Source organism: Canis aureus, chromosome 5 (assembly GCF_053574225.1).
Source record: "Canis aureus isolate CA01 chromosome 5, VMU_Caureus_v.1.0, whole genome shotgun sequence".
In the NCBI taxonomy this organism is placed as follows: domain Eukaryota; kingdom Metazoa; phylum Chordata; class Mammalia; order Carnivora; family Canidae; genus Canis; species Canis aureus.
Window position 1 is genome coordinate 4527813 of NC_135615.1, and position 12188 is coordinate 4540000.

General features: G+C 36.2%; 1 long non-coding RNA gene across 1 annotated transcript in view; it reads right to left on the minus strand.

The window, feature by feature from the left end:
• Window positions 1–1683: 1683 nt before the first annotated feature.
• The window catches only part of LOC144313307 (uncharacterized), a 76176-nt gene continuing 65671 nt past the window's right edge, over window positions 1684–12188 (minus strand). The window contains exon 3 of the long non-coding RNA XR_013378983.1: window positions 1684–2655. This is a non-coding gene — a long non-coding RNA (uncharacterized LOC144313307). The remainder of the gene's footprint in view (window positions 2656–12188) is intronic.

Genomic DNA, 12188 nt, shown 5'->3' on the forward strand with positions numbered 1-12188 from the left:
AAGCAAACAAATGAAAAAACCATTTGTGATATACCAAAAAATAGTTTTTTTAGGAAATAGAGGAATAGTTTGGAAAGAAAAGACAATGTGTTGGGCCTTGAAGGACAGTCTAAAGAATTTGGACTTGTTCAGAAGGAGTGACAAATTAAATATATTTAAGAAGAATCCTCCAAAAACTTACAATTAAATAAAAAGGAAAATCTACCTCGACAGTGCCCTTCTTAGTTTGTCATAAAATTATGGTCTGTGGCAATATGATAACATATTTTACGAAAAATAAAATAGTTGGAAAATGTTGGTTTAGATAGGTAGATTTTTTTTTTACTGCAAAACTTCTGAACTTCAAATTTTCAAATACTCATTTTTAAATTTCCAACTATGCCAAAAGGCATGTGCTATTTTTATACTTATTTGATCATGGAGCACAGTTTGTGAAATGCTATAATAGGTATTCATTTGAACATTAAGTTTACAAGGATCTCACAAGTCATTTGGTGCTACTATCTATCTGCAGTATCAAGACCAAATTGTCCTGTGAACTTCTTTGAGCATTTCAAAGATAAGACTTCATCGGGTCCAATGACAATTACTTCATTATCTCCCAAGACAGCCCTTTCACAGCTCTACACAGCTTTAATATTAGTGAGTTCTTCTGTATGTTATCTTTCTCTAATAATCAATCATAATTCTAGTTCTATTAATCTTTTTTTAGAAAAACTCCTTGGTAGCATATTATTGAAATTCACACAATTTCATATAAATATCAGCCATGTACTTGCCAGAAAAGTTTTGGCCAAATCAATGAGTTATAGTCTACTGCCCCAACAATGTGGTGTGAACAGTAGGTTTATCTAAGTCTTGTTGTAAATATGAATTTGGAACCTCCACTTCTTATTGCTATTTTATAAACTTAGACACAACCAGAAAGTTTGTTTCCAATGACTGATGAAAAATTTAGCAATTCCAATTCCCAGATTTAAACAGTCATGAAGAACAATCTGATTCTGCAATAATTTTATCCCCCAAATAAACTGTTATATGCCATCTCCTTGTTTGTGAGATGGACTATGGGATGCCAGATGTTGCTCTCTAGAACTCTCTCTTTTTATTTTACTTTTCTTGCCTCATAGAGTTTTTAGAGATAACTTTTTTTTTCTCAGAAATAGAGTACTTATCTACTCTATACACTTAAAATTTTCATTTTTACTTAAGAATATTTCTTTGACATATACAGCATAGAAAAAAAGTGGTGGAACTAAGTATTATTAAAAAGAGGAAAACATATAGCTTCAGAAAACAGACAACAATTAACTTCATAGAACAGGGTGATTTTTTATAACACTATTTTGAATTACTACATCATTGTCCATAAAACATTACCATTTCTATGTAATACTTGGATAAGTGTTTTGTAATGTGGTGATCATAATTTATAAAAAGATTTTTTTGTAACCAAGATATTATAAATATAATTTATTTTAAGAATTACTAGAGTGAGGATAAAATAAAGGATATCTGGCAAAGTCTTATCCAAGTATAAATATTTTAATAGCAATTTTTGTTCACAATAAATTCAGGTTATATGATTTATATATTGTGTATATAACATATTATGTATAAAGAAATATCTTCAAATATATAAACAAAGATAAAAGATGGTTTTACTTCTATAAGGATGAAGAAAATTAAAAAAAAAAAGAAAAAAAGAATCCAAGCTATTTGTATAAATGCATTTGACACAAGTAAATTCAGTGGGTAACATACAAAACATTGAGTCTTTTAGCAAAGTGCCATGTGAGAACACAGTGTTGACAAATTTGTTTATTTGGATCTTAGCTACATTTATTTATTATCAAACACTACTGCTTTTCTGAAAAATGGAAACTTTACAGACATTGTGAAAACAGAAATAAGCCAAAAAATTATTGTAATGATGAAAATAGTTTAAAATGTAATGTACAATTTCATATTAAATCAAAGTCAGAGTATTTTTTGGCCTGGTTTGCTAATGCTTTCTGCAACCGTAAAATTTGGCTGCAAGAAGGCAATACAATACTGGTGAGAAAACACTGGAATTATCACTATTTTTTTAAAGAAGAAAAGAAGAAGCCAAAGGAATATTACCAATGCATGTAAAACTGAATGTTTATTCCCATAACAGTTGAAGAACTGCAGTTATTTTGGAACAGAAATACAGCCTGCAGACAAGGAGCACACCATTTTTTGTTAATGTCCTTAGGCATGGAAAGGCCGCCCCTGGCAAGGGTCCGGAAGGCCCTGCAGGCAAGGCTGCCTCTGCTCAGGGCAGTGTTCACACTGGCTCCTGTTCAGTGTGGGCTGGGTCTCGCCTTGCACGGTGGAGGGGAGGGGGCCAGGAGGCATTGAGGCACAGGTCAAAACAAAGTAAAACAAATGCCCTGCTTTTCTTCTTGATATAGCTCTCATATTCATTATTAAAACCTAGAATTCATCATCTTAATGAGGGGTACAAGGACCTAAAGTTCTTGTGAGAATTCTCTCACTAGCAACGCTTCTCTTTTTCCTGGCCTCTCTCTTGGCTGACATAGTAAGTTTATTTCCATGAGAGACTCTGAAAAGAACTTGACTTTAAAATATTAGGTTTGTTTTTCCTTCTGCTCTCCTTGGATTTCTTTCCTAAGAAAATAGAGAAAAAAATATATTTGTGTTGCAAAGTCATCGTTTCCTTGAATCTAAAAACCTTAAAAATACAGATGCCACAGACATGACAGTCTGGAAGTTCGCAGATAAACAACCAACTTGAATTATTATTGTTATTTTTTTAATTTTAAGGTGTATTTTCTCTTCATTAAAAATGATCTTGTAATAATTTCCCCCTTAATTGACTTGGGGAAAAAAAATGTACTCCTTTCAAGTTTAAAGTTTCCATTTCATGGACAATAGTCCTTGTCTATCCTATCTTCTGCCAGTGTTCTCTATTTACAATGATACTAGTTTATACAATTTATATTTAGGTTACATTAATGAGCATATTCAAAGATTTTATTTTGAGGGTTTAATTATTTTAAATTTCATATTTTTAAATATGCTTTCAGAAAAAAACTCGAATTTTTATTTTATTTTATTTTTTTCTTTCGGTGAGTCAGGGTTCTTTAAGAGCAAGAGTTAGTTTTGTTTTCATAGAAGACTTAAATCCTATTTGACTGCTTTTTTTGGAGTCAGAGTAAAGTTTATCTCCCTCAAAACTTCAAACTGGTGATTCCGCTCTGTATAATAAATAATTTTGTTCTGACGGTTTAACATTTCTTGATAAATCTAGCAGCAATTATGGGAATAAGTTTGTCATTTGCATAAACTTTTTCAGAGGAAGTTAATATGTAATAGCATATTGCTAGAATCAGTGGAAAATTTGATATTTTATTTCCCTATATACACAACAAGCTGGTTGAGCTATTTAGTTAAAAATACATCAGCAGTGTTCAAAATTGAAGTATGTGTATCTAATTATGTGCATAAACAATAAACCAAAATTGCAACATCTGGTACTTTTGTGTAATCCTAAATACCTGACATTAGGTTTCTCTGTGGGAGTTAGCATTTTGAACAATGGTACAGTAATACTTGTGGGACTCAGCTGACTGGGGGCTGAGAGAGGATGTAGATCTTCCTGTTCTGTTTAGTTTTCAGGAACTCAGGAGACTGCTTTTCTGGTTCATGTTCATTTTTCTCCTAGACTTCTGTACACTGATCATCTGCATTTTTTTTTCACATCCATTCTTTCAAAAACCCAGTTGGTATTGAGAGGATTGTGTGTAATTCTTCTCTCCTATTGTAATAATTATTCCCTTTTTTAGAGTTAATATGCCGGTTGTCAATTTTTCCTCCTTCTTCCAAAGATCCATCTGCAGGATCATGTTAGAAAGGAATATTAGGGACTACTTTGGAAAAAAGGAAAGTGACACTTGTTGAGCAGCTACCATGAGGTAGGAACTACAAAAGTTTTTACCTAAATTGTTTAAGTGATCTTCCTGTCCTACAGTATTCAGATGTGGAAAATCTGAACTCACAAGAAAAACTGCTGTCTAACGCAGAGGTAAAAATCATTTACCCAAGTTCTCATACTTTCGTTGCTAGGGTTGAGTTGGGGCAGGGAGGGGAATGAAAAGAGAAAGCCATCATCATCATAATAATAAAAATGTGTTCTGATAGAACAAATGTGTTTGTAATTCTAGATTCATTTCTTTAGCTGTCATTTAAGCCAAATTCTATTTTTACTTTCAGTGTAGAATTAGCAGTTGCTCCCACATAAAAGTCCACATGTGACATATTTTTAAATATGTACACAGAATCCTATCACAGTGCTACTCCCTATTACTCCCATTTACCCCACCACACACACAGACACACACACATGCACAGACACATGCATACCCAAGTGTGTTTAGTATTAGAATTCTCTGCAATGGGGGCTAGAGGCACTTTTTGGAATGATCCAGATTCAAATATATTTTCTGCTAACTGGACAAGGCTACTCCCAGACAGTGTGGGAAGTGACCAGGATGTCAGACAGTGTGAAAGCCATTTCCATCTGGGCTTTGTGGCCTCTATTCACTGAGCCAGAGGGAACTGCATGAATCAGTGGGAAGAAATATAGAATTGCTTGCAAGAAAAGTAAATGAGAAACTGTTGGACAAGACAAGTGGTAAGGAGCAGAGGGACCTTGACATGTTTGAAAATAGATGCTTGTAGATTTCTGGTGTAGGGAAGCAGGACAGAACATTCAAATTTTTTTTGAGCCCTTCTGTTTTCAGAACAATGAAAACAAGAATGTGTCTAAAATGTCTTCTATCCACATGAAACCATAGAGACATAGCAACATAGTATATTTTCTAGTCTTTTTTGCTTAATGAATTTCCATCTACTGCAAATTATTCACAATTTTGTCTTCCTTTTTTTTCTGAAGTATTCATAATATTCTTTGTCTCTTTTAGATTCATTCGAGATTCAACTGGTCTGGAAGAATTCCTCCAACAATTCAAGCTGTCTTTGAACATAATTTCCTTTTTCCTCCTCTCTAGTTAGCCTGTCTAGAACATTTTAACACTTAAGCTTCTACAATTATTTGCAAGACACATTTTTCCTTATCTCTATCTCTTACGAATCCTTCAGCATTTAAAGTTTACTTCAAAAAAAAAAATAATAAAGTTTACTTCATTTATTTGGCTTTCATTTTTACATATACTAGTTATTTGTGATCTGTGTTCATATTTACCTTTACAACTATGTTGTAACATCCTTGGGGCATGGAATATAATTGAGGCCACATAAATACGATTTATGCACTCAAAACTCCTACAGTGCCTTGATGTAACATCATTCTGGCACATGCTGCAGAATAGATGAGGTCTTTAGTTAGTTTATTCCTAGGTATCTTATGCTTTTGGGTGCAATCGTAAATGGGATTGATTCTTTAATTTCTCTTTCTTCAGTCTCAGTGTATAGAAATGCCACTGATTTCTGGGCATTGATTTTGTATCCTGCCACGCTACCAAATTGCTGTATGAGTTCTAGCAATCTTGGGGTGGAGGCTTTTGGGTTTTCTATGTAGAGTATCATGTCATCGGCAAAGAGGGAGAGTTTGACTTCTTCTTTGCCAATTTGAATGCCTTTAATGTCTTTTTGTTGTCTGATTGCTGAGGGTAGGACTTCTAGTGCTATGTTGAATAGCAATGGTGAGAGTGGACATCCCTGTCATGTTCCTGATCTTAGGGGAAAGGCTCCCAGTGCTTCCCCATTGAGAATGATATTTGCTGTGGGCTTTTCATAAATGGCTTTTAATGCTTTTTTAATGCTGAGGAATGTTCCCTCTATCCCCGCACTCTGAAGAGTTTTGATCAGGAGTGTATGCTGTATTTTGTCAAATGCTTTCTCTGCATCTAATGAGAGGATCATATGGTTCTTGTTTTTACTCTTGTTGATGTGATCTATCACGTTGATTATTTTACGAGTGTTGACTCAACCTTGCATCCTGGAGATAAATCCCACTTGATCGTGGTGAATTATCCTCTTCATGTACTGTTGGATCCTATTGGCTAGTATCTTGTTGAGAATTTTTTGCATCTGTGTTCATCAGGGATATTGGTGTAAAATTGTCCTTTTTGGTGGGGCTTTTGTCTGGTTTTGGAATTAAGGTGATGCTGGCCTCATAAAACGAGTTTGGAAATATTCCTTCCTTTTCTATCCTTCAGAACAGCTTTAGTAGAATAGGTATTATTTCTTCTTTAAATGTTTGGTAGAATTCCCCCTGGGAAGCCATCTGGGCCTGGTCTTTTGTGTCTTGGGAGGTTTCTGATGACTGTTTCAATTTCCTTCCTGGTTATTGGCCTGTTCAGGTTTTCTATTTCTTCCTGTTCCAGTTTTGATCATTTGTGCATTTCCAGAAATGCATCCATTTCTTCTAGATTGCCTAATTTATTGGCATACAGCTGCTCATAATATGTTTTTAAAATTGTTTGTATTACCTTGGTATTGATCGTGATCTCTCCTCTTTCATTCATGATTTTATTAATTTGAGTCTTTTTTCTTTTTAATAAGGCTGGCTAGGGGTTTCTCTGTCTCATTAATTCTTTCAAGGAACCAACTCCTGCTTTTGTTAATCTGTTCCACAGTTCTGGTCTCTGTTTCATTGAGTTCTGTTCAAATCTATTATCTCTCCTCTTCTGCTTGGTGTAGGCTTTATTTGCTGTTCTTTCTCCAGTTCCTTTAGGTGTAAAGTTAGCTTGTGTATTTGAGTTCTTTCCAATTTTTAAGGAAGTCTTGTATTGCAATGTATTTCCCTCTTAGGACTGCTTTTGCTGTAGCCCAAAGATTTTGAATGATTGTATCTTCATTTTCATTAGTTTCCATGAATCTTTTAATTTCTCTAATTTTCTCGTTGCCCCATTCATCTTTTAGTAGGATGCTCTTTAACGTTCATGTGTTTGAGTTTCTTCCAAATTTCTTCTTGTGACTGAGTTGAGTTTCAAAGCATTGGTCTGAAAATATGCAGGGGACAATCCCAGTCTTTTGGTATCATTGGAGACCTGATTTGTGACCCAGAATGTGGTGTATTCTGGAGAAAGTTCCATGTGCACTTGAGAAGAATGTATATTCAGTTGCATTCAGATGTTAAGTTCTCTATAGATCTGTGAAATCTATCTGGTCCAGTGTAACATTTAAAGCCCTTGTTTCTGCTTCTTTGGTGATGTTGTACTTAGAAGCTTATCATTTGTAGAACGTGCCATGTTAAAGTTTCTTATTATTAGTGTATTATTGTCAAAGGATGTCTTGAATTTGGTTATTAATTGATTGATATACTTGGCAGCTCTCACACTAAGGGCATAAATCTTCATGACTGTTAGTCTTCTTTTGGATAGACCCTTTAAGTATGATAAAATGTCCCTCTTCATCTCTTACTATAGTCTTTGGGATAAACTTTAATTTATCTTATGTGATGATTGCTACCCCAGCTTTCTTTGAGTACCATTTGAATAGTAAATGGCTCTCCAACCTTTCATTTTCAGGCAGGAGGTTTCTTTAGGTCTAAAATGAGTCTCTTGTAGACAGCCAATAGATAGGTCTTGCTTCTTTATTCAGTCTGAAACCCTGTGTCTTTTGATGGGATCATTTAGCCCATTCACGTTCAGAGTTACTATTGAAAGATATGAATTTAGTGTCATCATAAAACCTATTCAGTCCCTGTTTTGTGGATTATTTCTTTGGATGTCTCTTTCTTTTACAGGGTCACCCTTAATATTTCTTGCAGAGCTGGTTTGGTGGTCACATATTCTTTCAGTTTCTGCCTATCCTTGAAACTCCTTATCTCTCTTTCTATTCTAAATGACAGCCTTGCTGAATAAAGTATTCTTGGCTGCATATTCTTCTCATTTAGGACCCTTAATATATCCTGCAGCTTTGTCTGGCCTGCCAGTCTCTGTGGAGAGGTCTGCTGTTAATCTGATATTTCTCCCCATATAAGGTAAGAGTGTCTTTTTCCTCGCTGCTTTAAAGATTTTCTCTTTGTCTTTGGAATTTGCAAGTTTCACTATTAAATATCAAGGTGTTCAATGGTTATTATTGATATTTTGCGGTGGCAACCTCTCTATCTCCTAGATCTGAATACCTGTTTCCCTTCCCAAATTAGGGAAGTTCTCAGCTATGAGTTGTTCAAATATCCTTTCTGGCCCTCTGGCCCTCTCAGTGCCCTCTTGAACCCCAAGTATGCATAGATTCTTCCTCCCTGAGGCTATCATTTATTTCCCTTAACCTTTTTTCCTAGGCTCTTAATTTTTTCTTTTTACCTCAGCTTCCTTCCTTACCATCAACTTGTCTTCTATATTGCTCACTTTTTCTTCTTCATTAACCCTCATTGTTAGGACTTCCAGTTTGAATTGTATCTCATTTACTTGATTTTTAATTTTGGCCTGATTAGATCTAAATCCTTCAGTAATGAAGTCTCTAGAGTCCTTTACGCTTTTTTTCCAGACCCACCAGTAGTTTTATAATTGTGCTTCTGAATTGGCTTTCTGACATCAAACTGTAATCCATATTCTGTAACTCTGTGGCAGACAGTACGGTTTCTGCTTCTTTCTTTTGTGGTTAATTCTTCCTTTTAGTCATTCTGTTCAGTGCAGAGTGGCTGTATGAGTGGGCTAAGTCAAGAACATCAACCACAACCTAAATAAATTTCACCCTAGATGATTCTGATGAGGTCAGTGACCAGAAAATGAAAACAAAGATTAGAACAAAATAAAACATATGAACCATTAAAGTGAAAAACAAATTTTAAATCAAAGTAGTATAAAGAAGGCCAAGAATCTCAAAGAAGAAAAAAAAGAAAAAGGCATAAAATAATAAAAGAGACAAAAGCAAAAGTTAAGAGAAGAAAAAGAAAAAAGAGAAGAAAAAAATGTGGGAAGGACTGGGAGATGGTGATGGTGAAGAAGTTGTAGTGGGGGGAGAATGTAGTCTCCTAGTCTACCTGTGGGGTCCTAGAGGGTGATCTTCTTGGTTCTGAGTGTATTAAGTTCTGTATGTTAGAAGAGGCTCAGAACCAAAGTTATATAAACCAGCAATACTTGTAGAAAGCCCCAACATTGACCACCAAAACTTAAATGAGATAACAGAGGGGGGAAGAATGGGAATGAAGAGAGAGTATAATCTCACAGAATGAACCAGCACAGTATACCACTTGGTTCTGGGTGTATTCTGGTCATGTTTTAGAAGGTAGTAATTTCTGCCATTGTAGAAAAAAATTGGCCAGAGAAAACAAAACACACACACACACACAAACCGTATCTCGTATATCTCCCAAAATTAAATTGAGTTGGTTGAAGGGAATCTAGAATGGAAAATATATCTAAGACATGTAATTGTAGAAATATGAGAGCCAAAAAGAAAGAAAATTAAAAATGAAGAGCTGGTAAAATATTGTAGCAATGTGGGGAAAAGAGAATAAAATTAGAAATTTTTAGTCTGACATAAAAAAAAAGATTTGTTAATGGAAAAAGGGGGGAAAGGAGGTGTACCCTCTAGTTCTATATACTATAAATTCCTCGACTTCCCCTGGAGCTTTCCAGTGCTGCTTGGTCAAGAACTTGCTCTTCCCCTGTTCTTCCAGCTGGTCTTCTGGGGGAGCATCTGCTGTGCTGATTCTCATGTGTGTGCCTGGGCAGGGATGCCCTGCCCCCTGCCATGTGCGAGGCTCAGTGGGAGCTGTTTATCCTGCGAAGCCTTTGTTCCCTGGAAGCCCTACCTCTCTCAGGCACGTGGGGAAGTAAGGAGGGAAAACAACAATGGTGGCAGCCAGATTTCCAGCTCTGGAGTCAGCTCCTCTCAGTAACTACCACAGTCTCCCAGTCTGCCCTGGCCTTGATGTTCCCGGGCTGGAGTGGGTGAGCTGATCTGCACAGCCTACTGTGCGCCTGGTAGCAGGAGAGTCCTTGCTATCCTGTTCCCTCCTTGCCTCTGCCTGTCCCAGGGGGAGTGCAGAATCATGGGCTGTGTCTGCTCGGTAATCTGGAGCCCTGTGCTGCTGGAATCGCGCTCGCTCCTGGGGCATCCGGCTCCTGAAGGCAGCAGGGCCAGACACCTCCATCTGGAGCCACCCACCTAACTGACTGGCTTCTTCCAAATGCCCTGCTGGCTACATGCCAGCCCTTTACCGAGATTGGCCCACAGTTTGTGGTGCTTTTCCCTGGGCGCACTTCCTCTATTAGTGACTCCGGAAAACTGGAAGCTTCCCTGTGATTCAATCTCCTTGAAATTGGTCCAAGGAAATTGGCCCAATTTCCTTGCTAAGCGCTTTTCTATTGGGGAAGAATCTGGTGCGGATTTTTAAAGGTCCCTCTTCTCTGGGGCTGGGCTTTCCTGTCCCAGAGGTTTTCACCAGACTGGCTTATCCTGGCTCCTCACAGTGCTTCTCTGCAACTTGATTCTTTTTTATTTTATTTTATTTTTCAGCCTTCCTATCTTGCTAGAAGCAAAAACCCTTCTCTCTCTAGCATTCCGGCTGTTTTCTCTTTAAATCTCAGGTCAAATGTATAGGTGTTCAGGATGATTTGAAAGTTATCTTGGTAAGTTGGGGGGACCAGGTGAATTGAGGACCCTTATTCCTCTACCATCTTGCCTCGCCCTCCATATTTGGTCTTTAGTTGGGTTATGCTATGCAAATAGCAAGAGCTCTGAGAAGCTGACACACATTTCATACAAGCCTTCCAATTAGCTACATTGACTTGTCTTGGTAGTTAAAATTCTAAGTGAAAGGACCTAACACAGTTAACCTAACCTAACCTAACCTAACCTAACACAGTTAAACCAGTACAGTCTAATACCCTGTACTTTCCATAGACAATTTTTATCTCTCTGGGGCCAGGCTTCTAAAAACTATGATTTGCTGTCACTCAATTTAGCAAAAATTAATATTTCTCAGTCATTCATCAATGTCAAAGGTCTTTTTGAGTTTTTATATGCAGCCTTTTAAACATACTCTTAGCATCAATAATTACTTCCATCTTCCTTTCTATCTCTAAGACTGGACTCATCTCTTTCTACCTCAACTTCTCACATCTTGTTCTTCCAATGCCATGACCTTGATCTTTTACATTCTTCCCTAGATTTTTATGGAGATCCAGCTTCATCCTTTCAACTATCCCTTCCATGATTATGATGAATAATTTATCTACATTTTTATTCTTTAACTTTTATTTAAGTTTTCCTCCAATATTATTAGTTCTTACAACACCATTAAATATCTATTGAATATATAGTGTGAGGGTTACAGAAGAAACATAAAACCTATGCTTTGGTCTCCAGGAGCTCGCACAGCATGGAGAGTTTTAAAGACAAGATACATAATACACTTACTTTAATCAGCAAAATTCTCCTCAAAAGAAATTTGTATGAAAAAATAAATTTGTCATTTCTCTATATCCACTGACATCTCCTTTCCTCTTGCAGTTTACTAAACTGACTTGGGAATTGTCTATTGACTATATCATCTTTGAACTATCATAGACAGTCAATGTATGATGTTCTGCTGATACTTCCTATGAAGTATGCTTGGATTCAACATTTTATCTCTACTTCAGCTGCTTTCATCACACTTAGATTCTTAACATAGCTTTCCAGTGAATTTCTCAAGTTTCCCTTTCTCCTATTCCAAATCAACTTGTTCCTGATGCTAACTTAATCTTCTTAAAGTTTTCTTATATGCCAGGAGTTCCTCCCTTACAATGGCATTATGACTTCCTATTTTGTTTTATCACCTTCTTATATATGAAAATCTATTTATTCATTATCACCTTACTCACCACTTTGGTTTTATCTGAATTCTATCTTTTTCAAGAACTTAATAAAAATTCTGCTTCTTCAGGAAGGTTCATCAGGTGGATTGCAGACTGCAATGGTGTTTTTTCTAATCCTGATTTATGAATTATTTATATCAATCTATTTGTTCTCTAGTTGTTCTACATAAATCTGTCTTATATGTCAGTCTCCATTTTAAGCTCCTTGAAGCTACAGTGTCATTTGTTGCTTATAAAATAGGCATATTCATGAATTTCCAGATCATATTATTCCTCCCTATTGAGTATTTTTAATTTTAAAATGGTAGTAAGGGGTGGGGTAAGATGGCGGAGGAGTAGGGTCCCCAAGTCACCTGTCCTCACCAA